The sequence below is a fragment of the Syngnathus scovelli genome, chromosome 1 (genome assembly GCF_024217435.2).
Source record: "Syngnathus scovelli strain Florida chromosome 1, RoL_Ssco_1.2, whole genome shotgun sequence".
In the NCBI taxonomy this organism is placed as follows: Eukaryota; Metazoa; Chordata; class Actinopteri; order Syngnathiformes; family Syngnathidae; genus Syngnathus; species Syngnathus scovelli.
Window position 1 is genome coordinate 6,704,509 of NC_090847.1, and position 26,593 is coordinate 6,731,101.

Consider the following 26,593-nt stretch of genomic DNA (forward strand, 5'->3'; position numbering starts at 1 on the left):
GACATAGCTGCTCTTTCAGAAACCCGACGGGCAGAGGAAGGTCATCTGAAGGAGGAAAAGGGTGGATACACTTTCTTCTGGAAAGGAAAGGTTACAGATGAGCCTAGGATCTATGGGGTTGGTTTTGCCATCAAGAACCAATTGATCAGTCAGCTCTCTGAACTCCCTGTGGGACTCAATGAGCGCCTGATGACACTCCGTCTGGTGCTGGCCAACAACCAGACGGCAACAATTCTTAGTGCTTATGCACCTACCCTCATTTCCGATGAGGACAAAAAAGAGGCCTTCTATGCCTGTCTGGATGAGGTATTGTCAAAAATCCCCAAGGAGGACAAGATTATTATATTGGGAGATTTCAATGCCAGAGTGGGCCGTGACCACCACCTCTGGAAGGGCACCAATGGAAAGGAAGGCATTGGAAACATCAACTCCAACGGGGTTTTGCTTCTTAGCAAATGTGCTCAGTACGACCTTATCATCACCAATACCATCTTTCGCCAGAAGAACAAACTCAAGGGCTCATGGAGACACCCTCGCTCTAAACAATGGCATCTTATTGACTATGTCATAGTCCGAGCCAGGGATCAGCGCGACGTGAGCATCACAAAAGCCATGATGGTTTCAGAGGCCTGCTGGACAGATCACCCCCTGATACGATCCACGATGTCCATCAGACTCAAGAGGAAGAGGAGACTGCAAAAGAAGCTGAGCCGGCAAAGACTAAACCTTGAGACCCTGAATAAAACTGCCGCCCTGCAGCTGTTTCAGGCCTCTCTTGGAGAAAGCCTCAATCAGGAATACCCTGAGGACATTGAAGAACACTGGAGCCTGCTCAAGTCTTCCATCCTCGACACGTGCAGTGCCACTCTCGGGTACAAGGCCAGAAAGCATCAGGACTGGTTTGATGAGAACGACACAGAGATAGAACAGCTCATCTCCAAGAAAAGGGAAACTTTTCGTGTCTGGCAAAACGACATCACCTGCACAGCAAAGAGACAGGCTCACTTCAGAGCCAAGGCTGACGTCCAGAGCTGGGTGAGACAGACTAAAAACTCCTGGTGGACAGAAATGGCACTGGAAATTCAGAGTTTGGCAGACTCTGGTGACACCAGAGGCTTTTTCAGTGCTACCAAGGCTGTCTACGGCCCAAGCCATCGCGGCCAAAACCCCCTGCGCTCTAAAGACGGGCAGGAGCTGTTGAAGGAAAATGAGTCCATAAACAACCGGTGAAGAGAGCACTTTCAGGAACTCCTCAACCGTGACAGCACAACTCAGTCAGATTTCCTCAGTCACATCCCTCAGAGTCCCATCAGGGAAGACATGGGTGAACCTCCCACTTTAGCAGAGGTCCAAGATGCCATCAGGAGCCTGAAGAACAACAAGGCCTCTGGGCCAGATGGGATCCCAGCTGAGGTCCTAAAGGAAGGTAGACAAGAGCTCCAGCACCACCTCCATTCCCATTGCGGTTTTCGCCCAGCTAGAGGCACTGCAGACGTGATTTTTACAGCACGCCAACTCCAGAAGAAATGCCGTGAGCATAAGCAGCCTTTGTTCATGGCTTTCATAGACCTGACAAAGGCCTTTGACTCGGTGGATCGCCAGGCCCTATGGAGCATCCTTCTGAGGTATGGTTGCCCGGATAAATACATCAGAATACTGTGTTTATTACATGACGGAATGACAGCCACAGTGCTCAACAACAGCTCCTTGACTGAGCCTTTCACTGTAGAGACAGGGATCAAACAGGGATGCATCATTGCACCCACCCTGTTCTCTGTTTTCATTGCCGCCATACTCCACCTCATCAACGAAGAACTACCACACGGAATCCCAATTTGGTACAAAACTGATGGCAGGCTCTTCAACCTTAACAGGTTCAAAGCCAAAACCAAGATCAGAACCACCACGGTTGTGGAGCTCCAGTATGCAGACAATAATGCCATTGCAGCACACTCTGCAGAAGACCTCCAGGGCATCCTGAACTCCTTCGCTAAGGCATACAGAGCCCTGGGTCTGACCGTGAACATCAAGAAGACCCAGGTGCTACATCAACCCCCACCCAACCAGCCATCTACTCCGCCCATCATAAATGTGGACAACACTGCACTTGAATATGTTCCCCACTTCCCCTACCTCGGCTGCCTTCTCTCCTCCAAAGCGGACGTTGATTCTGAGGTCAACCATCACCTGAGCTGTGCCAGTGGAGCGTATGCCAGACTCCGGAAAAGAGTCTTTGAAGACAGAGACCGGGCTGACACCAAGCTCCTGGTTTACAAAGCTGTGGTTCTCCCCTTTTACTTTATGGGGCAGAACCATCACAAATACAATGTTTTTTCTAAAATTGAGGTTCAACAAAGACTTCTGTAAATTGCAGCAAAGTGAAAGTACACCTATGCCTCCACAACCCTTGGATAAAAGCTACAATAGACACAGGACAAAAGGAGTTGTAGGTGAATACAGTTTGAAAGTCTCCCAACTCTGTTCTTATAAAAGCTAGTTTCAAATAAAGACCCCCACATTAGTCCTGGGGAACATCTAACTTGAAATGAAGTGAACCAATGTGACCTGAGAGTGTGTAATCACTGATTACAAACGCTTCTAGTAAGAACTGAGGCTGGATGTGCCATTACACAAATGACAAGAGACAGAAGGACAGGAACCAGAGGAATCAGAATGCTACCTCTGCTGAACTCATTAAAATGTGAGAGGCAACAGCAAAAACTTAATTTAGCATCTCGCCTTGCAATGTGCGCCGCTGAGAGAAAGCCTGAGAGCCGGGGCACCACTTTGAGAGCTGCTTCAATCATGAAGGGATTGCTCTCTGGCCTCCCTATGTCGATATTAAAGAGAATACATATCTATAAATTATTTGCTAACACGTGATTCATTCAAATAAGCCGACATGAATGTTAAAACAGCAAAATCAATATTGTTAGTACGCATGCACTAAAGCATTCGTCCTACTGGCACACTGGACTGATTAACAACAACACACCGTTTCAAATCAAGGACACAGACAGTCATGTAGCGGAATAACATCAGAGTGTCAAAACCAAACGTGGCTTCAGTGAGCTCCCGCTGGGCAGCAGGGACGCTACACCAGCAGGGGTGGGTGCACACGAATCCTCGCCTTCACTATTTTTCTTCTCGAGACATGGAAACTTGGCAGTCATTATATCTAAAAAGATTTGGCACAAAATCAAGGACGGAGATGCGGCACATTCTGACTGCTAATCATCACAGTTAAGCTGGCTCGGTTGTGAAGAAGAACCAGAAAGGACGTGATCAGGTTGTGGGAGCCAAGCGCTTCATTAGGGCTTGATGGCCTGGGCACATATACCCTGATCAGGTTGAGCTGTCCAGAGTGCCCTAAGTGTACGAGAGCCAAACCCTGATCAGGTTGAGCTGTATTGGAAGTTGACAGTTGGTTGGATGGATGAACAGCTACACGGATGGATTTTACTGATCCAAATAAAGACAGATACGAGGCACTGAGACACCATGGCTGCTCAGCGAATAAATAATGGCCATACTGCTAGGTGCTGACGGTGCTTGAAACAACTGTTAGCTCCCCTGGACTCAAAGATTTGGACAGATGTGATCAAGAAATTTCAAGTAGACTCTATGCTGTATAACATCTATATTTCTCTTGAGTGACCGTCTCCATCTGTGTGTGTGTGTGTGTGTGTGTGTGTGTGTGTGTGTGTGTGTGTGTAGGTGTGTGTGTGTGCCAGACACAATTTATGAAGTATTATGCTATAAGGCATACTGACAGAGAATTAGTATTTACCAAAGCTACAAGACTCAATTAGAAGAAAAACAACCGAGGTGTTTAAAAAAGACAAATACATTTCCAACAGTTCATTATTGCAACTCCTATTGATCCATTGCAGAGTACAACATTGATGGGGGGAAAAAACTGAAAAGTAGATTATCATTCAAGCAGCCCACAGGGATTCTTAGAGCAACCACAGGATTAAGTATTAGGTGTGTCTATAATCGAGCCCTATGTAAACATATTAAGGCTTAACACGTTGCATAGTCATTATCGAAGCTCCCAAAGATGCCATTTGCAGGATGGGAACCATTCTCCTGATGAATTGTTTACAGTGCTATTTCTAACCTGCTGCTAACACAGCTGCAGTTAAAGAATGACCATGTGATGAGTAGTTTAGTCAAAAATGACCCATTCAATGACAATAACAAATGCACAGCTAGAGTATTAACACTATGGTGGCTGCACAGTTGTGGTAGTCGGCATGAAGGTGTAAAGGTCACATTATGGCGGGGGTGTTATGTGACACCCACAGGCCATTTGGCTAAATATTGTACAATTGAAAGACTCAAAACACAAGTTGATAAATGTCAATCAAAAATCAGTGAGGCCCAAAATTTAGACAGAATACTGTTTCAGCATTGGTTCACTTTGATTTAGTGTAATATCTGCACAAGATAAGTTGTTACAGTGCAATTATGCCCTGGTCTCCAGAGCATTAGTCCTAATGACTTAAGGGATCTCCTGTCTATTTAATCCAGAACCAACATGAGGTCAAAATTTTAATTTCCCTAATAATTTGCTTTATGACTGGTAGATGCAAAACAAATAGTTTTCCCATCAGCGTGCGCGAGTGTTAAGTAACTAGTTTGTTGTGCAGTCTGAATATTATATCTACTAAAAACAAATACAGAAAGCAAATTTCAGATGAATATGGTGCACGGAAATTTTGCAGTACTGTCACGTCTCGTCCCCAACTGCGCCACTATGTGTCTGTTGTCTTGGTTTCTGTCTGTGTGCTCGCCCCTCCCCTCCTGTGTGTCCATGATCAGTGTGATTATTCCCACCTGCCGAGTGCGGTTCTGTCCCCCAAGTCGCCGCCCGAGTGCGGTTCTGTCCCCCAAGTCGCCGCCCGAGTGCGGTTCGGTTCCCCAAGTCGCCGCCCGAGTGCGGTTCGGTTCCCCAAGTCGCCGCCCGAGTGCGGTTCGGTTCCCCAAGTCGCCGCCAGAGTGCGGTGCGGTTCGGTTCCCCAAGTCGCCGCCAGAGTGCGGTTCTGTTCCCCAAGTCGCCGCCAGAGTGCGGTTCTGTCCCCCAAGTCGCCGCCCGAGTGCGGTTCGGTTCCCCTAGTTTTTTTTTTTTTTTTTGGGACGTCGGGAGCCGTCCCTTGTGGGGGGGGTTCTGTCACGTCTCGTCCCCAACTGCTCCACTATGTGTCTGTTGTCTTGGTTTCTGTCTGTGTGCTCGCCCCTCCCCTCCTGTGTGTCCATGATCAGTGTGATTATTCCCACCTGCCTCTCGTTACCTGTCATGTATATAAGTCCTGTCTGCCCCTCACTCCCTGTCGGATCATTGGTTGCTGTCGTGTTGGTTGCTGTCGTGTTGGTTGCTGTCGTGTCGTCTTCATGTCCTTTTGGTTCCTGTCGGTTTCAAGTATGTTTTGGTTGGGAAGTCATTTTGTTTTGTTAAGTCATGTCAGTTTACCGAGTCTGTTAGTTTGCCTTTTTGAGTCCCTCAATAAACCCTGGTCCAAGCTGCACTTGGTCGTCCTGCTCCATGCTCCACCCGTTCGTGACAAGTACAGTATAATATTGTGGTAATGTACTGAAGCAAATCGTGACATTCCATGGCTCAGCGATTCTTACAATCAGTCACACATTGTTTACCATGGCAACTCGAGAAATGGACACTTTCTGGCCACCAGTTTAACCTCGAGTCAAATAGTCTTTGTTTTTTTAACCATAGTGTTTTTTATGCATTGTGTGTGAGCACTTCTTAGGGAACTCATAGACTGCCGAAGTGTCTGGGTCAGCTCCAAGTTGATCATTTGACCTAAATTTGGTTGTACTATGTAATGGGACTGGGACTTAGGTTCATATCTCTGTTTGGTGGTCACAGTTTTCTGTTCAGTAGACTGTTATGGAAATCAATTATGTCTTGGAAAGTGAGGTTGAAAGTGAAAGACTGAGGCGGGCTGACATTTGGCACATCAGTGTAGCAGTCTGAGGGTGAAAGTAGGTTGGATGCTGGCTGCAAGTGAGGGGACATTATTAGCTCCATCATGCGTTTCATTTGACAAATAAAGTTATCTTTAACAAATGCTCAAAACAAATAGCTATTCAATGTCACTAAATGCAGTGAAATCGTTTGTTCATAAAAGGCACCCAAAATGTATATATATATATATATATATATGAATATATATATATATATATATATATATATATATATATATATATATGTATATATATATATATATGTATGTATATATATATATATATATATATGTATATATATATATATATATATATATATGTATGTATGTATGTGTATATATATATATATATATATATATGTATGTATATATATATACATATATGTATATATATATGTATATATATATGTATATATATATGTATATATATATATATATATATATATATATATATATATATATATATATATATATATATATATATGTAGCTCTTAAAGATCTGACCATTTAATTGGGACATAAAAATATATATTTTTACAACCCCATTTTATGTCAACATATGGTGATGTATTAACATGAAGCTACACAAAATACATTGACACAATATTTTCACGTTTTATCCTTTTCAAGGGCGAGTCATGATTCTGCTTTTATCCCAAGTGCCAAACTGCAAAAACGCAGTGGATAGAGGCATAATGTACTGTACAGAGCATACCAAAAGAACCAAGTCCTGTTCCAGGCCTACAGTGTATAAAATATGCACTTAATAGCGTAAAGCAGTTTGAAATTGAGTGTGTTTATTTATTGTGTTTTCAAATGAGCTACATCTCCAATGCTTTTATAATCACGCAAGTGTTGGCTAATTCAAATTGTCAATAAATGCTTCTCCCAATTTTCTGCTTTTTACAGTCATTCATCCAATCATCCTATATTATGAAAAGGGGTCATAGCAGTCATGGGGCGAGATTAAATGAAGCAAAAGAGAATTGTGTAGATATGTCATGCTACTCTTCACTGCTGTGAGGACAGTAACATGGAAGCTTGACATCAATTTCTTGCAAACAGCAGAATGAGCATGGATTTTAATTTTTTCTTCTGGGATTCATAGCTAATAAAAATTCCTGCAAGTGTACGGAGTAGTAACGGCACATCTCTACATATGAAGAGCAAATCAATAATTATGACAGCCACTTGCTGTGTATTACCTATGCTGCACTCTTTGCTCGCAAACCCATTTGTCCTGATAGTTGCAGTCTGCAAAAGAGACCTCACTTAAAATCACATTGATCGATTATCGAGCAAGATTAATGAGGTTATCATCTGGTATAAAGTTTAAACCTTTCACTCTAAGTAATGCTTAGCACTATGTGGAGCACAGAGCATTGATTGGATATCGCCGGGCATCAACTGCGTTATTGGTGGGATGCCATTTTTCTTGAAGCGGCTTCTGTATTAACACTTCACAAACACATGGAGCTGCACTGGGAGGTTTGCTGCAAGTTAATTGAGGTCAGAAGTTGATCACGCCTAATGACAGTCTCATGTTCATTGGCAATGCATTATATGACATCAGCCCAAGTGTGGCTGCAATTGAAGTATGTGTTAAAGACCGCTCAGTTGTCCTTCGCCTCAGTGAACATCTACAGAGTTAATATCATTCGTCAGTGATGGTCATTTAATGTGAAAACAGTGGTAAAAAAAATAGCAGAGTAAATTTAAATAGAATCATATGAATCATGTTCTCTGCAGTAATGTCGATCAATAAGGGCAGGCTCCCTACAAGGAAGGGTGTATATTACACATAGTACAATGCCCTCACATACAAAAACATTATTTTCAGAGCCCAGAACACAAACACATTATGGTAATAAACAATAGAAACCTTTGAAGAGCTGATCATCCTGAACACTTACTGTGCGTCATTTCAAAAATCCACTGAAGCGCCACACTGAGTGCGTGCAATTCACTGCTTTTTCCCCAATGCATTTTGAATCATGTTTTTTTTTTTTTTTTTTTATGTTGGGGTTAAAATTGAGATGAGTTTTCCACCAGAATGTGAAAGAAAATCTGTCGGGCTATGCTAGGAAATGTAATACCCTCCTAAATGACTCTGAAGCGAGGTAATGTATGGTGCCAAAATATGCCAAATACAGTAGTTTGTTCTAGGTCAGAAGCTTGTGGTTCTTGAACACCCTGCTAAATGAATTCAGAGATCTGTTTGTAAATGGTCATACATAATACATAGTTGCATAAAAGATAATTGCAGAAAACATGCCAAGACTTACAACGTTGTAGTACTCGCTTCTGGAGAGACGAACTGTACTGTTTGTCAGTTTTCCAGACTTTTCTTGACTTAAAGTCCTCGTATGAGTCAGCCGTAAAACCAACTCAGTGACTCATGACATTTCAAGATTCAAGATTCAAGAGTTTTTTATTCGCCATGTTTGAGCATGCCAAACAAGGAATTTGACTTCGGTAAATCACAGCCTCTGTTCAACATTTAGGTGAACACATCCCCAACTATACAATAACCTGAGCACCTTCATCCACATCAGTGGTCATCCGGCACGATTGCGACATGCGTGTAGATAGCTAGCAATAAATCTCCCTTTTGGATAGTCTGTGGGCTGCTTTAGAGCGCCTGATTGTCGGCGAGTCGCCTGAGTGCAGATGAGTCAGGCAGGGAAAGGCAAAATAGTGAAGAAGGGGGAATGTTTTACAGAAGTCAGACATGACAGCCAGTGTGCATACAGTGGCAAACTATAGCCACTTTAGAGCGCCTCATTGTCTCGGCCTGGAAAAAACATGCAACAACCCGTGGTATGTAGCCCAACCATCAGACGTTGGGAATGTACTTGTAAGAAAAATTAAAGCTGATATAGCATAAATTTTTTCCAGGTCATACTGCTGTCATTTGATTCAAAGCAAGTGACTATTGTTGGATTTGCGATTTGATTTTGTACTTAAAAAATGAGTACAGTAAATATTAATTGTTAGATGTCAAATTTCAAAACTGGTTTACATAGGTTAGTTAACTATGGTTAATACAAAGTGAGTCAGAAAAGTTCCAGGACTCGTTTTACAAAATACTAAACTCACCATTATGCACCTGTTTTTCTTTGTATTTCAGGTCAGTGTCATGATAATTACCACACACACACAGTATATTTGGAAAGAAGGATTTCCTCAAGGCGCCTCGGTGCACGGGTAGCACGTCCGCCTCACAGTTAGGAGGGTGCGGGTTCGATTCCACCTCCGGCCCTCCCTGTGTGGAGTTTGCATGTTCTCCCCGGGCCCGCGTGGGTTTTCTCCGGGCACTCCGGTTTCCTCCCACATTCCAAAAAAAACATGCTTGGTAGGCCGATTGAAGACTCCAAATTGTCCCTAGGTGTGAGTGTGAGTGAGATTGGTTGTCTGTCTCTGTGTGCCCTGCGATTGGCTGGCAACCAGTTCAGGGTGGCCCCCGCCTACTGCCCGATGACGGCTGGGATAGGCTCCAGCACGCCCGCGACCCCCGTGGGGACTAAGCGGTTCAGAAAATGGATGGATGGATGGATGGATTTCCTCAAGGCGCCTCGGTGCACGGGTAGCACGTCCGCCTCACAGTTAGGAGGGTGCGGGTTCGATTCCACCTCCGGCCCTCCCTGTGTGGAGTTTGCATGTTATCCCCGGGCCCGCGTGGGTTTTCTTCGGGCACTCCGGTTTCCTCCCGCATCCCCAAAACATGCTTCGTAGGCAGATTGATCACTCCAAATTGTCCCTAGGTGTGAGTGCGAGTGCGAATGGTTGTTTGTCTCTGTGTGCCCTGCGATTGGCTGGCAACCGATTCAGGGTGTCCCCCGCCTACTGCCCGATGACGGCTGGGATAGGCCCCAGCACGCCCGCGACCCCCGTGGGGACTAAGCGATACGGAAAATGGATGGATGGATGGATTTCCTCAATATTTCAGAATAAGTTTCTGAAACATTGATCTTGACTTTCTGCAAAGGAATTAATTACAATAATTAATCAGATGGATTCTGTACATTTTTGCCTTTCTTTTCAATGCACTCGGCACCGTTTCACCCGTTATAACTAACCCATGCAGAGTAACAGTTAACATATTAAGTGATGGGTCGATGAAAACATTAAAGCACAGCAGCTTTTCATGTTTCCTTTCAAATACCGCAAACAATTGGCTCCCAAGCGAAGCAGCCACAGATGCCAAACAGCACTGGAACAGGAAAGCGCTTTTGTCATGCAAAAGGGTTGCTAGTTGCACAGAAGTGAGGGCTGCCAAAGTGTATTGTTGTGTGACAAGCTGGATTTCTTAATTCGGGGCTTCAAATACATACATGAGTGCAATTCATGCAGGAAAACAAACCTACAGCAACCATATTTCTGTTACACAAAAACGGGTAAAGTGGCTTAATTATGAACAGTGCAGCAGGCCTATTTACACAGGAGGGTTGATGTGGCCTAATGACAACAGATTAAATGAGGTCTGCCCACTGCACATGATGTCTGGACTTTGATGGGAGCGTAATGAAGTTCTGAACCAACAATGATGTGCTTTTAACTAAAGGTCAGCAGCAATTCAAGCTACACTTGATGACTACGTGGACCGCGACACAAAAACAGAGCCTGTCGCTCTGTGAAGGGGACCGTCAACACTGGCGAGAAACAATGGCCACACAAACACTTGCTGCACCATATGACCTCTATCAGCCATTGAAGAGGTACTTAGGAGCTGAATAGAAGAAAATATATGCCATACACTGTTTCCCTTAACGCCGGCAGCTGTGTCTGAGATTTGATTTGTGATTTGAATCTCAACACCCCCTCTTAGGAACAAACTCAAAGCAGCATCCAGGTGGCTTTGGAGGAGACGCAGAGGGATTAGTGAGGTGATATCAGTCACCATAGTTGACTCGCCTCTCTTACCCAGCACAATCACAGTACTTCTCTGAATGCCATTCATAAAACCGCGCTGAATCGGAAGCGAGGTGATAAGGAAGCTTATGAAAGCATGCTCCTGTAATTTTTTATACATATGGCCTTTGAACAATTTTATTTTAACGTTTCAAATACTGTGTTCATGAGCAACTGAGCAGAGCTTGTGAAAATGTACATCTGTGTCTCATGCTAATCTACTATCTACAGCAGGGGTGTCGAACTCATTTTTGTCACGGGCCGCACCGTAGTCATAGTTTCCCTTGGAGGGCCGTTATGATTGTCAATGTGTTATAAATAGGCTACAAAACAAAGTGATGAAAAACTAATTTTGAAATTAATGACTAGTAAAAACTTTCAAATATTTTAAAAATACAAATTGTAAGTATTAGCTCTTTTTTTTTTTAAAGTGAACACAATTTGTAATATTAGTAATGAGACAAAGTCGATGGAAAACTGTCTTTGCGGGCCACATAAAACGAGATGGCGGGCCGCATCTGGCCCCTGGGCCTTGAGTTTGACATCCATGATCTACAGTTTGTGTTTCTAGGAAATGTGACTGGAAAAATAATGATGTGACATTTACCAGCAAGTAATGATATACCATATGCTTTATTCTAAGTTATTTAGCAATAACTACCTCACTGCTTCCCACCAAAGTGCTATTGTTTTCCACAAATAGGCTTTTGATTGGTTAAAAAGATGTCCACTCTATGGCTTTTTGTGCCTGTTGCCCGAAAGCTTTACTTCCATCCGGTGCTATTGTTCAGATCAGTTCAATCATTTCCGTTGTGACGGTTCCCAAAGTGGCCACCCTGAATTGTTACACTTTCTAGTCACATTTATTACGTTGTTCAAATAATTTTCTCTCTCTCTCTCTCTCTCTCTCTCTCTCTCTCTCTCTCTCTCTCTCTCTCTATATATATATATATATATATATATATATATATATATATATATATATATATATATATATATATATCATTTGTCTGAAGTCACTTTTTAGTCAGTGGTCTGTGTCTGTACTGTGACAAAAAGAGAGAGAGCCAGGTGAAGTTGAGGAAAGAGCCTTTAGCGTTGTAGGTCAGGACCACCGTGCTGTTGTGCTCCAGCGCCTCAGCCATGTTTGCGGTCAGCTTGACGCCCGACACAGGCTCGAGCACGAAATTGCTCCGGCCGAGCGGGTCGGCACTTTATAAGCACCGCTTAGGGAACGTGAGCTGGGTTTAGACCGTCGTGAGACAGGTTAGTTTTACCCTACTTCAATATACATATATACATATATATATATATATATATATATATATATATATATATATATATATATATATATATATATATATATATACATATATATCCTGTTGCTTTGACGTACACTAGCATGCGAATCCATTTTGTTTGTGTATGGAGGGGAAAGGGGGGTGGGTTTATTTTCAAAAGCAGCCATATACAAAAGGCTGTAGGTTTATACCACTTCACAATCAGATTGTGGATATTATTATTAGTCATGCCAGAGAATCCAGATGAGCGCTTGTGGATATCTTAAATGACACTGCCCTTTTGCAGAAGGCAGGGAGCAAACAGACGCCACTAGAGCTTTCTTGCTAATATATTAAATAAAGTAGGGTAGTCACAGACATGCCATAATATCCCTATGGAGGACGGACCACTGTCGCATCACAACAGTCCTTCCGGCTTTCATTGCCAAATATGTCTACTCTCAATTTACTATTTCTAATCCTATCTGAAAGCCTATCTTGAATGTCAGGCTTCTTCCTAAATTGGCTTGTGTTCTTTGTGATTGATTAAAGTACTATAACCTAGCTTTATCAGAGCGCCCTGAACTCTGTCTTGTTGCCAAATCTATTAGGTAATGCATCCTTTGTTACCGTGCAGCTTGGTGTTTTCTCTCCCTCTATTTGACGAAACACTCTCGTTCATTTACAACAGCAATCGTACCTACCTTCATCCCAAAAAGTGGTGCGGGCTTCAGCTCAGAACAGTATGTGATAAATTTGGGATCCTAATTCAATAGAGCGTTGCTTAAACCAAATTTCACATGGCCTATTCCTCGTTTTATTCTCTTGACTGACAGCATTCACACACGGGGGTACTAAATACTTCGATGTTCCCTGACAATGGCATCGTAATTACTCTGTTATCAGGCCATAATATTCCCTATGCCATTGCACAAAGAGGAGAGGTTGCCCTAACATTACTGCTGATGCCAGAGTCCTAGACGCTGCACTTAGAGTGTCTCCAGCAGAACATTATTCAAGCGCACCCTCGACAAAATCCATGAGACAAGAGTAGGCCACTGGGCGAGTAAGCACGCATCCTTTTACTGGCCTGAGAGATCTCAAGGTCATATGCTCATTCGTGCGAACACTCACCACTTTCTAAAATCCATGAGCTGTTGCCGTCTAATGTAAAGAGGCAATTTTCATCGGCAGCTCTGATGGTGGCTGACCTCCTTTCACTGAGGAATTGAATGCAGCACAAACATCCTGCATACGGAGCTTTAAGGATGAATTAAAATCCCATCGCTCTACTTTAAAGCCAGTATAAGACAACGCTAATGACTGAATGCTGAAAAGTAGGCCATGCCCAAAACACTCCAGGCAAATCTAGCCTCAGGTTGTGTGCACTTCCTCAAAAACTGCACACGCAGATCTAGGATTGTATTCCTCCCCCGAATCTTCAACCCAGAACATACTGTACCATATACAGGGCAATATGTTCTGTTGGTGCACAGATGCTTTGACCGTGTGCGTGTTTTTTGCACATAGGCCACACTGAAAAGAGGGGAATGAAGTACAATACTTTTATAACCACTTAATTCTGTAGGTTTTTTTGTTTTGTTTTGTTTTACAAGACACTCAACTGATTTTGTGTATAAATGAAAATTATTAACTGACATTTACTGTAATATTGAGAACCAGATTAAAGCTACCAAACCCTCACATCTGCAACTTTCAAATATGAGAAATTAAATGAATCAAGGCGGAAAATGTGTGTTGAGGAAAATGACTCATTCAAAGGGATTTTTGGAGGACTACTGGGTATGTTTTAGGTAGAGCGTTTTTCATAAAAAATGAAGAAAAAAAAAATGTTTTCCTCCAACATCTGTGAGTTAACCAGTTTGAACGAAAAGTCACATCAGATCACATCCAGTTTCAACATTCCAACTTCAGGGCATATTATGTATTCATTCATATGTTGACATCGAAACTGTGCCCTAAACGCCGGCACTTTGAAAACTAGGTATGTTTCGGAACCCAAGCTGTGCATATACAGATACAACAGCGAGTTTGGCGCTTGCAGAGGGAAGAGGGGACTTTTTACCAGGCATGAATGCAGAAGAGATGAAACAACGAGGCCATTGTCGTTTTGTTACTAAAGATCCCCAGAGCTTGTGCAAAGCAGCAACCACAACAATAAAAGTGCCTACATGTTGGCTGTAAAATATAATGTGGCTACAAGGCATCCCCTTAATTTTCATTGACACTAAACACAAAGCCCTTAGAGCCAGAATCATGTTCCTTATTATAAATACTTATTTCTGAGGTAAACAGAGAGTCAGGCTGTTTAAAACCAAATCATGGCGTGTGCAAGTCTTTTAAGAGGTTGCCTCATGAACATGTTCTTGCTTCATCACTTGACGTCGGTGAGCACGTACTTAAAGATTAGGATCCCTCCACAGGTATACAATTAATCTTTTTTATTCAGAGTAGTTTCATAATGTTATAGATTGTCACTTAAAGGAGAAGAAACATATTTACAATTATAGTCAATGCTCTTTTATTAAAGTAATTGTTATGACTGTAATCACCATACTCCAGAGTGCGGTTGCGACAGCAAATTACGATGTCTGGCCCCTTAGTATGCAAACATGCTCTACAAAAGAACCTCCTATTTTACAGATGCAAAGATTCTAAAGATTTCTAGTAGAGTAGAGCCACCCCCTCTGTGCTGGATTAAGTTCTTCAGGTCTAATGATTAGCGGGGGCCTGTTTTTATTTGTTTTCAAAAAGGCATTTTACTCTTGATAGAATAACGAATAGCTTGCGTCTCCGGAGGCAACGCATGCTCATCAAAAGACCGGGCTTTGTCCACCGATCTATAAACTAGTACCGCCACTTACCATGAAATACGTGCTGGATTACTTCAGAGATAGAGCAAAATCAATGAGGAACAATGTCTCCCAATTTAAAGCGTGCTCATGGCGCATTATGTTATATATCATAAGCCCTGTGGTGGACAAGTATGAGCTATTGCGGGGCTGCTCATGTTTTAGGATGAGCTTGGAATTCCTTGGTGGGATTCTTGCTTTTCTTATCAATAACTCTGTCAGAGGCTGCCAGAAGATTTGGTAGCTGTGGATGCGCACAGCTATAAATCTGGGCCAAGGGTTGTGTGGGATGCTCAGATAAATGGGTTGGCCGTTGTTTCATTGCGACACTGTTTGTCTTTACTTTTCTCTTCTACTAGGGATTTAGAACATTACTGTCCTTGGTTGTCTCTCTGCAACAGCGGCTCTGGATTGGGTTGGAGTCAGCCCTGTCGCCCCAAGATTACACGAATATCCTCCATTCAAACATTCACCACTGTGCATGCTCTACTCTTTTGTTTGCTTTTTATCTCTAGCGGGATTTAGATTGGCGTGGGTATGGGTGTGTGTCTTGGATTAAAAGGGAAACTGAGGATCCAGAATCAACCCCATTTGACGAGTTCACACGGTGCACAACATTGAGTTGAAGTTGTCTGTTCAGGATGTTTCAATTTGACTAGAGACTTTTAAATATGATGCAGCTTTTTATCATGGGTGTGCAGCAAAGCATCAATGTGAAGGAAGAGTGGGCCGCAGAGGCACAAAACACAATTATCCCTGTGGAAATATGTCACATTTCCAGCGCCTTTTGTGGTAAGGTTCCCTTAGACGAGTCTCCGAGCAGCGCCTTTCAAAACATACTGTGGAACAAAGACGACGATATGCCTTATTAGGTCACTTCTGGATTGCTTTTACACACTGATCAGGGATCTGCCTGGTAAATCACATGGGTATCATTAGAATCAACCCGGAGGTGAATGAAGAGTGTGAATGCAATTTAATGTTAATGACTTGGCTTCCGGTGTTTTTAAGAAAGTAGTCGTGTTTGGCTGCTTTGGTCTCAAAGAAGAATACGGTGAAATGGATGTTCTTTCATTGAATATGTCTGAGATAGTCGTATTAAGCATGTAAGCTTAATATCATCTTAATAAACATCCCGTTAGTTTACATATTGCTGGGCGCCAGGCAACCGAGATGCTCCAACAGTAATTGTCACTGTTTGCTTTAGAGTTGAGAGTTGGATAGAGTTTGAAATGTGTGTGTGCGGTAGGTTTAGACTGGAGTGATTAAAGAGAATAAAACATTAGAATGCCTGCAAATTCAGGACTGTCAGAAAATGTTGAATCATTTAGTGTGTTCCAATATGGCGACGAGATCGGGCTCAATCAAAATCCCCACAAGAAGAAAACTCGGGCATAGTGTTCCGGTTGTATCTGCTGCTTGCTCACTATACAGCAAAGCCTGTCCTTAGAATGAATAAAACAAACTGGCAATATTTTGTTTGGTTTGTCTTTTTACCCCAGTGAAGAGCTGACTTGTCAGGAAGGCAAAGCTTTTTCCAACCTAATCACTTTCCTCTTGTTTTGTTTCAAACTGATCTCTTTTTGTACTCACTCTCGATACTCTCTGATCCGCTCTCCATTCCTGCCACTCTCGCAGAACCATTTCTATCCCAACCGTATCATTTTGCTCTTCAAATTCAGGACTGAGCTGTCTACCACCATTATGTCATTCAACACCTGTATTTATGGGAGCAGCTCAAACTCATAGAGGGCCCAAAAGCCCCTGAAAGACCTAAACCCCTCGAGTTGATCTTGCCAAATTCACCTTCAGGTTGTAATCCCTCAAGAGACACAACAGGTTTGGCAAGGCTCAAGGTCACGTGTTTTAGACCACGTTCATACACACTGATGGCCTTCTGCATATATGATACGATTACAGATTTTGCAGCACATCTTGTGGCCAGTGTTTGCAAAACCACTTAAATCTGGCCAAGAGATCAATTCAGTGGTTTGAGGATCCCTTCAGTCTTACAAGTTCGCCCACCTTGCCCAAACTCTCCAAAAAGTGAACTTTCCCAAGCTGCCAACTGCCAGGCTGTACTTTTACTCAAACCATTGTCATTGTGACCTACAGCCACCAATTCATCAGAGCTGCCATCTAGGGGGGAGTAAGCTACCAGGCTATTTCTGTAATGACCCAGATTTCCAGGTGAATTGGGATCTGTATCAATGTAATGAGCCGCAGCCAAGAGAACATATTAGGTCAAATAAACTCTATTCCGTGAGGATTTTTGCACTTAATTTGCTTTGTGGCAGAATAGTTAAAACCACAAGCCAAAGAAAATGCAATTGAGAATCGATGATTTAGCAATCCATTGAGGATGTAACTCTTTTATAATTCAAAGAATAAGTAATTTTTCTAGAACCCTTATTACATGGTGTGTAGCAGAGTATAGTAAACTTATAATTGTGAAGCAGGAGGTGGAAGTAGACAGATTGGCTCTAGGCTTGATAGAGGAATGTAACGATTCACAGAATCTATCAGAAAGCTATCATCAAGACTGCAGGGATATAAATAGAATGCTGTGAGGAGGAGGAGGTCTACATTGTAAGCACTGGAATGAACCGATCCCAAAGCAGGTATACTGTTAAGGTTCAGAGTTTACAGCATGGGTGTCACACTCAATTTTACCATGGGCCACTTTGTAGTTACATCTTAAATGATGACAACCAATTCATGTTTAAAGTTCAAACTTTAACCCAAACCCAATACGTATTCAAACTCAATATTATCATGAGCCACTTTGTAGTTAAATTAGTAGTAATGGTAGTAGTTAACAGCTTAAATGGTAACACCCAATACATGTTTAAAAGGTCTTATTACCAAGGGAATATGGATTGCTAATCAGACATAATAATTTGTAGTATTGCTGTATGGATTGCTAATCAGAAAAAATAATTTGTAGTATTGCTCAAATAATTGAAAGACATCTCAACGTTATTTGTTATATAGGCAAATCTTAAATGTTGGTATAGATTTTAGCAAGGATCATGAATGTTGACATCTGCTTTTGCCTGCCACAGAAAATGACGTGGCGGGCCGGATCCGGCCTCTGGCTTTATGTTTGAGACCTGTGGTTAACAGTGTCATTGGGGGACATTTATGAAGCCTCCACATTGGAAATCATGGTGCCATTAGTGACTGGTTTCACGAGCGTTGCTCTTTGGGTTCCTTTGACCCAAAAACAACAACAGCATTCTAGATCTCACAAGTACAATCACAAAAATCTAAATTGGGATGTTTTTTTCATGTGAAAATGGTTCCAGTATATGTTGCACGGGAGAGCAAATGTGAGAAATAAAGAAGATATGTCAAACCCCTTATATGGGTTCTCGGTATTACGTGAGTGAATATGGCCAGTAAAATTTATACATGGTTCTACGCTGACATTCCACTTCATTGAGATCAGTCTGCCAGAAAGCAGTGAACATTTAAGGTTAAACAAACCTGTGAATGACTTTGTGCTGTGTAAACTGCAGGTCCGTTTATATGAGGCAACAATGATTGAGCTTTCACACTCGCGTGGTTTTATAGCACACTATATTTTTTATTGGTTCAGCAGGTTCCCCCAGTGGGCAAAGAACAACAAAAAACAACAAGAACATTAATATTTGTCAACTGTGGGCATGTGAAGCCCTTTGATTGGTTTCTCTGATTAAGTGCTATAGTATCGATAAATTTGACTTGACTTCGCAACGAAAGTCCTAAAGTGTAGCACTTCTGTTAAGTGCTACTTACAAGTTCATATTTTTGCCAAGACGTATTTATATTATCAAGTGTAAATACTGATAAGGAAGTTACGGAGGGCATACTTTATCTAATAATGTATATTGACAGACGGTACACGCTGCTGTCTGATGAAACACACACCTTGAAAAACAACTAAAGGAATAGAGTTTTGTCTTGGATGCATGTTATTGGACCACATTGCTATTTTTTTTTTTGTATTATTTCATACAAAAAGTAAGATTGGTGCTTGAATCTTTCAGAGTAACCAGCAAAGCTTCCACTTCCCCCTTCTGCGTAGCGTCCTGTACTTATTTGTTGTGTTATTTGTTTATTTATTATTTATTCATCACTCCTATTTATTTATTGTTTGTGCCTTCTTGTTTTCTTTTCTTGTGTTGTTTACTTGTATGAACATTGTGAACTATGTCTTGTCACCGTGGGATAGTGGGAACGTAATTTCGATCTCTTTGTGTGTCTTGGCATGTGAAGAAATTGACAATAAAGCAGACTTTGACTTGATTTGACTTTGAAAGCAATTTTTCTCACACACTATTAAATATTGATATGCTGTCCAATTTTAGTAAAGTAAAGCAAAACATAGCATATACATGCTAAAATGATGTTGAGTGGCAGTGGATACAAATGTCCAGTGAGCCCAACTAAACACAATTCACAGCTATATGTTCTTATGTAAAATAACAATTTTGCTAGCACTGTACTAGGTTTAAATATTGATTCTGTCATGACTAAGATTACATTTGATCACCTTAAGTGTTTGATAAAAGTAACGGACTGTAAGAACGGAATTTTCAACTTTTATGTTTAACTTGCACAAATGAAAGAAATAGAAATGACTTACAAAGAAAAATATGTTTGCTGCTGCTGCAAAATTGTTGACAAAACTACATAAAAGTCACAACTGCAGAGGAAACCCGGCAGTAAAAATACGCATTTACAAGAAGGGACTACACAAAGTGCATGTCATTCAATGCAAGATTGTATAACATTATTTTTTTTTTAATGCTGGTCCACCAATGGTGATGAAGAGGGAGTGTGGGAGTGTGGAAAGATCTCTATTAATCTCTGGCATTACTGTAGTCATTTCCCCACTCCTCATCACCAGCACCATGTGCTCAATGAGATTTAAAATATAAATATAATCTGTCAGCATTATGAGGTTAACAGACACCCGCAAGACTGGTGTCCTATCTGCCACCACGCTTCACACATACATCACCGGAACTTGACGTCGCCTTTTGTAGCTCTGGCTGGATATGCCACTTCTGCCCATTTCTGTAATTTCTCAACAGTGGAGCCGACACGCTGCTGGACCCCAGAGAAAAATTAAGGGGGAAAGCGTGCAACTGGAAAGCAAAAGGAAGCAAAGAAGTGCGACAATGCGGCCAGAGAGGAATCTGCTAATTGTTTCCCAAGTGTGGGTGACCCAGTAACTCAAGGGGAGCTCTTCCCCGTTCACTTAAAACGAGTAAACCAGCAGTCATTATTGATTGGGTAGCACAGACTCATGGTCTTCCACAGCGTGCTCTTATGAGCGGGTTGTTTTTTCAGATGATGCTGTAATAAAGCCTCAGTCATATACCCTCCATCCTTTGCACATGTCCAAGAGTTCTTCAAACTCTGAAATCACGGCAAAGAATAAATAAGGGGACAGGATAACAGTCAGCAAGGTTGACCCATATATGACTATTAGGTTGATGGAAGACACTCCAACATGGTCCATTTAGCCAGCTCCATGTCATGTCTTCATAGGACGGGCTTTTACTAAGCTTCTTAAGAGCCAGCCCCAGGGGATCTATGGAAGGATAGAGGTACTGACTCAGGCCTTATCTCAACCAATTTATCCCATGAATTAGACGGGCTCTGGCCTCTGTGTCCTGCCAGATCCACACAATACTTACTCCGTGTTAAGTAAATGAATGAGATAGAAAGGGGGCTTAACGATTGCTTGGTAGGATAAGACGTTGGTGAATTGACAGAGGAAAGGAACGCGTTCATGTGCATCTTTTTAATAATGGATTTACTGTCACTTGTTGGCATTTTCAGACTGGATTTAGAGGAACAAATCAGAACCACAATAACAAGGATTATAAAGAGATCCTTAAAAGCAAACGGTCAGATGTCACTTTTGCCTGAGACATGAGGCCCTAATTTCATGCGCACTGGTCGAAAAATCTGGCCCGTCTATATATTTTTTTATGTTTCCGGGGCAAGTCGAGTTTAGCGTGCTTGTGAGTTTGGTAGACAGTGCTAGGCCTCAATAGCACTACTATTGCATGCCTGTGACGTATTTAGCAATTTGGTGACCAAGAGCAGCCTCGATTTTAGACCAGCTAAATGTAACTCTAAACTGGTTATCGCGATTTCCGTGGATTTGATCAAGGCTCAGGTAGACCAATTCTGAGCTGCGCGGACATACAGTATGTGGTGCATGTCATCAAATTCACAAATTCCTAAGGCTTTTTCTAATGTCCATCATGTTTTGGTATGGTATTTGGTTTGGTTGTGGGGTCTAACTAAGTGACTGATTGGTTGATTACCGTATTGTCCGGACTATAAGTCGCTGTGGAGTATAAATCGCACCAGCCATAAAATACATAATAAAGAAGAAAAAGACATATAAGTCGCACCGGAGTATGAATCACATTTTTGGGGGAAATTTATTTGACAAAATCCAACACCAAGAACAGACATAAATAGGCAACAACAGGCTGAACGGTACGATATGCTAACATTACATAAACACAAACGAGAAACTGAGAACGCACCTATTGAAACATATTAAGAGATATTCAAATAACTATAGCATCAATAACATGCTAATAAGTTTAGCGAACCATCCGGGTCACTCCAAATCATTAAATCTAACGAAATCTTCATCCTCTGTGTCACTTATAAACAACTCTGCTAACTCCGGAAGTAGACGACACAGCGCTTCCTCTTCTACATGGCTTAGATCAGACTCATCATCAGTTGCAGTTCCAACTGTTCCACAGGCCTATAGCACCCACTTGCGGTTTAGTTTGAAAATAACGTAAAACTATATAATGTGTTAATAATTTCACACATAAGTCGCTCCTGAGTACAAGTCGCACACCCGGCCATACTATGAAAAAACAGAAATGTATAGTCCAGAAAATACGGTAATTAGTCAAGAGGTACGTCACGGATTTTTTTTTAGAAGTGAACATCAAATTTATCAATGTATACAATTTCATATCTTGTGGAAAGGAAAACTGCAGCGGTTCAGTTTAGGATCGTGTAAAGGCTTTCCTTCTGTTGCTGTCATGTTTGTCTTGCAGCATCACATCTTGCTGCATCACAGAAAGAGTATGTGATGCATTTTTTAAATCTCAAAACTGAAAAACAATCAAAAATAGCTTCTCAGTGCCTGTGCATATCTTATTACACTCCTGATTTTAACTGAGCAGGACATACCAGTCACACTTTTGTTGTTGTTGTCATGTGTAAAATGTCTAACTTTACTAATAAATATATGATACATTTTGGCCAGCAGCAAATGCCGACATACTGTGTGACATCTGCTTTGTAGTTAGATGTAGAGCAGGCGATGTCCAAAAGAATTTTTGCTAAGCAGACACTGGTCGTTGGCAGGCAAAACCTGTTAGTCAAGGGAAATGCTTTTGGGCCATGAACAATGTCAAATCTGTGTTAAATGTGTTATTTGGAGCTAATTTGAGGCCTCTTTTTGTTCCAGAACCATTTTGCTAGTACAACAAAGTGTCTTCTGCTGCTTCCCATCTCATTAAGAGGTGACACATTACCTTTTAGTACACCAGTAAAATCTATTTGGGGAGGACGAAATAATACATTTTAGAAGTATCACAATGCAAACTATTTCAAATTCATTAATATATTACAACAATCAATTATTAAGCAATTAAATGCAAAACCCAGCTAAACTACAAATTACAATGACAATTACTATCTCTAGTTGTCTGTGCCAGTGGCTCGAAGGTACGCGGCTGCTTCATACATCAGTGACGTCAAATTAGGCTGAGTGTCTCTGCTGAGTTACAAATTTGGATTTAGGTTTTGCATTTACTTTCATGCTAAATACGAGTGCCACCAACAAGTAACCACAAAGCTATGCATTATGGCAAAACAAGTAAATGTGAAGCTGAGAGAGGGGAACTCAAACATAGCCATTGTCCAAACAGATCAGAGCCAATATAATAATTTGCAATTCACTCAAGAAGAAAGAAGCTACTTGTAGTAAAAGATGTTGCAGGGGTAGGTAACGGAAAAAACAGCACTTGATTAGGGGAACATTGAGCGAGCTGTAAAGAAGACCCAAAACAATTGTCAGTGACATCAGTAACAACCTTCAGAGGGCAGGAATGAAGCTGTTACAATCAACCATTTGCAGAGGACTTTATGATCAAACATACAAAAATGACATCAGGAGTCAAACCCAAAGATTTTTAGTCTAAAGCAAAATAAAAAGAATATGCCTTTCTTTTTCAATAGTTTTGCAAGGTAGTATGAGTTACCTACATTGCACTGCGTTACACTTGATGTAAGTAGGTGAAAGCCGTAACCCCCCCCCCCCCAATAATAATAATAATAATAATAATAATAATAATAATAATACGTTGAAACGGAAACACAAGTGCACAAAGCCAGAGACCAATAGTGGCTCCGCTATGTCACATCAGGCCGAGACAAACTGCTCAGCTAAGAATGAGGCCCTGCTGAACTTTGTAGCACACTGAGGCTCATTAGGTTTTTCCTTGTGGGGACTCATGTAAACGAGTATAATTGTCAACTGTGGGCATGTTAAGCCCTTTGAGACGTTTTGTGATTAAAGGCTATATAAATAAGTTTGACTTAACTTGACAAGTGGACACTTTGAACTGCACTATGAAACGTATCAGCGTGCTCAGGAGCGCGCTAGCCTGTGTGCCTGTCAGGGATCACACATTGACTGCTTCTTGATGGCCCGGCCCTTCCAGTCCACTGAAGGACAATCTGTCTGGAAAATGAACAATCGGTGGACTCTGTTCCTAGCATTTATTCGACGACAGCTTCAACAGAGATTGCCTTGTCTGCAGTAAATGAAGCTTGTGTGATTTTTGACAATGCAAGAGTCAAAGTCAAAGAATGTAAAAACGAGGTGCCAAGTGGGACTAAATGACCAGGGGGAAATTGGAAGCATCTGAATAATCATCATATTAAAAACATCCAAACAATATTAACAGGAGTATTCGCTCTGCGCACTCAATACAGAAAACTTATACCTCTATCTGGTGTTTCTGCTATCTAAAATTTTATTTGACTCAATGACAAAATATTGTGAACAAAGACCTCTTTTTGATGGAGAAGATCAATAATTCGCTGATGCGTCACACTGTCACAGTATCACAGTATCACACAAACTAGGGCTGGACAATAAATCCAAGTTTCAATCATGATTTCTATTTTGGCTCCTCTTGATCTTTATAACAAATCAATTGAAGCAATCCGTTTTCAAGTTCCTGATTTTGTGAAAGAACCCTGAATGCACCATACTGCTTGCATAAGTGGGTGTGAAGCAAATGATATTCTACCTTTCCTGAGCTTCCTTTAAACGGTTTAATGACACCTTAATTGGAGTTTACTATTAAACTAAACACAACAAAAATAATTACACATGTTGTGTAAATAGAGCATGCCACCACACTGCCCCTAAGAGGCCAAAACGCTCAGAAAGAGGTGGGGTTTTTTTCTAGTTGATATTATTTTGGTATGTTTTAATTTTACATTCTTACTCATTTATTTCATTTATCATTATTATAATATGGTCATTAAGATTTATAGTCACATTTAAAGGTGTTTTAACCAAGATTCAAGGAATTTCGTTTCCTCAAAATCGAACAATACAATCATTCAATTACCTTATTTTGTCATACCAAAATAAATAAATTTCCACATGATGTCACATGAAATTAAGTCATCTACATTCTTGGTTAGTCCAATAAATCAGAGGACTTGTGAAAATAACATAAGATAAAATAAATGTGATAAAGAAATAAGGTAATACTTCAATGTGTGCAAAGATGCAAGGCATCTAAAGTGAGGATGTTGAAGAATAAAAATGCAAGAGGTTTGAATTTAACATTTTTACAAGGTCATTTTATACTACTATACTTATAGTAACCATTGACTACTTGAAAGTTAATAGCTGACCAAGGATAATGGTGAAATGTCAATCCATAATAATGGTCTAATAGGATAGGCTGGATCACTTGCTCATATTTGTCTCATTCACCTAAATCACAATGACAAAGAGCATTTGACATTTTCACTCGCTCGTTTCCAGTTTGGAACCCATTATTCTCAGCTACATTATTTGAGTGTGTGCCATGGCTTCTGCATACTGAGCTTGTTGTGCCCAGGCTTCTCCAGGAGTAAGAAAATAGACAGACATGCAGCCTGCAGCATTGCACTGCCTTTAAACCTGCATCAGCTTCTTCTTCTTCTTCTTCTTCTTCTAGTCTATTCTCAGCAACATGCACCTATCTATTGTTAACTTAAGAATTGCAAAAAGTGAATTATTCACTGGATCCTTCGATCAGAGGGTTCAAATGATGAGGATAGAAATAATACAATGATTCTCCCAAATTGATAAAAATATACTAATCCCAGCTCATAGAGGCAGATTATCTCTAAATAATCATATCCCACATGCCTGTAAATAGGCATTTGAATTGAGCAGGCTATTTATCTAACAACAAACTAACAGGAAGCCTCAACATGGAGATAAAAATGTTCAATAAACAAATGGAAATTACCCTAAATCTAGTGATGCGCTACCACTGCATATTTGAACTTATGTGCTTCTTTCATGTGGCTGCAGTCGTTTTTTTTTTTTTTTTTTTTTTTAGTGCGGGAGCTCGTGCGTCACTCCTCCATCACGCACACGCATTGGCTTTTTGAAAGTAACAAGTGTTCGCAATGGGAACAATTAGCACAACGCATGCATACATCCCGACACGCAGCACTATTTGGCGGGTGCTGGAACACGTCGCATGTGTGTCAGTGTTGTTTATAAAAAAAAAAAAAAAAAAAAAAAAAAAAAAAAAAAAAACGGAGTCAGACTGCATGCATATCTTATGTTGGGGCAGCGCGTTCAAACCCAGGGATGGGTTGGAGAAGTGGAATGCAATGAGGGTTGCAAAAACATGACTTCGGCTCTTAGTTTTCTCCCACAAATAACACATAGTCCACATGCTTCCCATTAATGTCAGGAAATATCTCACCTGCACAATCCAGATGTAAATCCCCCCATAACAGCGCGTCTGCCTTTACAGTAAAGAAATGGAAAATAATTACGTGGGTATACTCCAAATCCCACAAATGGATTTTAAAAAAAAATATTTATTTGAGAAATAAGCCTCCAGTGCAGCAAGTCTCATTCCGTTCGCCCCGCCGTCATTAATAAAAAGGGGGCTCCAGAGCGTGAGTTGTTTCCGGCGAGAAAGCTCTTCCTTCTCAGTTCGCCTGCCTCTGGAGTGGATGCTCTTTCGCCTCAACTCAAAGCCAGCCTGGCGAGAACGCGCAGCGCGACCCCGCTGCCTTCTCCGAGCGCCAATTGGAGCCGGAGAGGAGAGTTACTAGGTAACCAAGGGCATACGCATCATACGTGGGGAAAAGAAGTACACCAGATCGGTGCTGTCCAACTATGTGCGCAGACCTTCTGATTTCAATTATTGATTATCGTGTGAATTCATTCACACATATGAATGATTAT

General features: G+C 41.3%; 1 protein-coding gene across 2 annotated transcripts in view; it reads right to left on the reverse strand.

The window, feature by feature from the left end:
* Positions 1-26,393, reverse strand: part of LOC125988492 (neuroligin-3) — a 219,284-nt gene extending 192,891 nt beyond the window's left edge. Inside the window, exon 1 of one of the 2 annotated variants that reach the window (XM_049753785.2) lies at positions 26,103-26,393. The gene's annotated coding sequence lies outside the window, so the exon portion shown is untranslated. The remainder of the gene's footprint in view (positions 1-26,102) is intronic. The other variant, XM_049753793.2, reaches the window with a different exon arrangement.
* Positions 26,394-26,593: the final 200 nt, after the last annotated feature.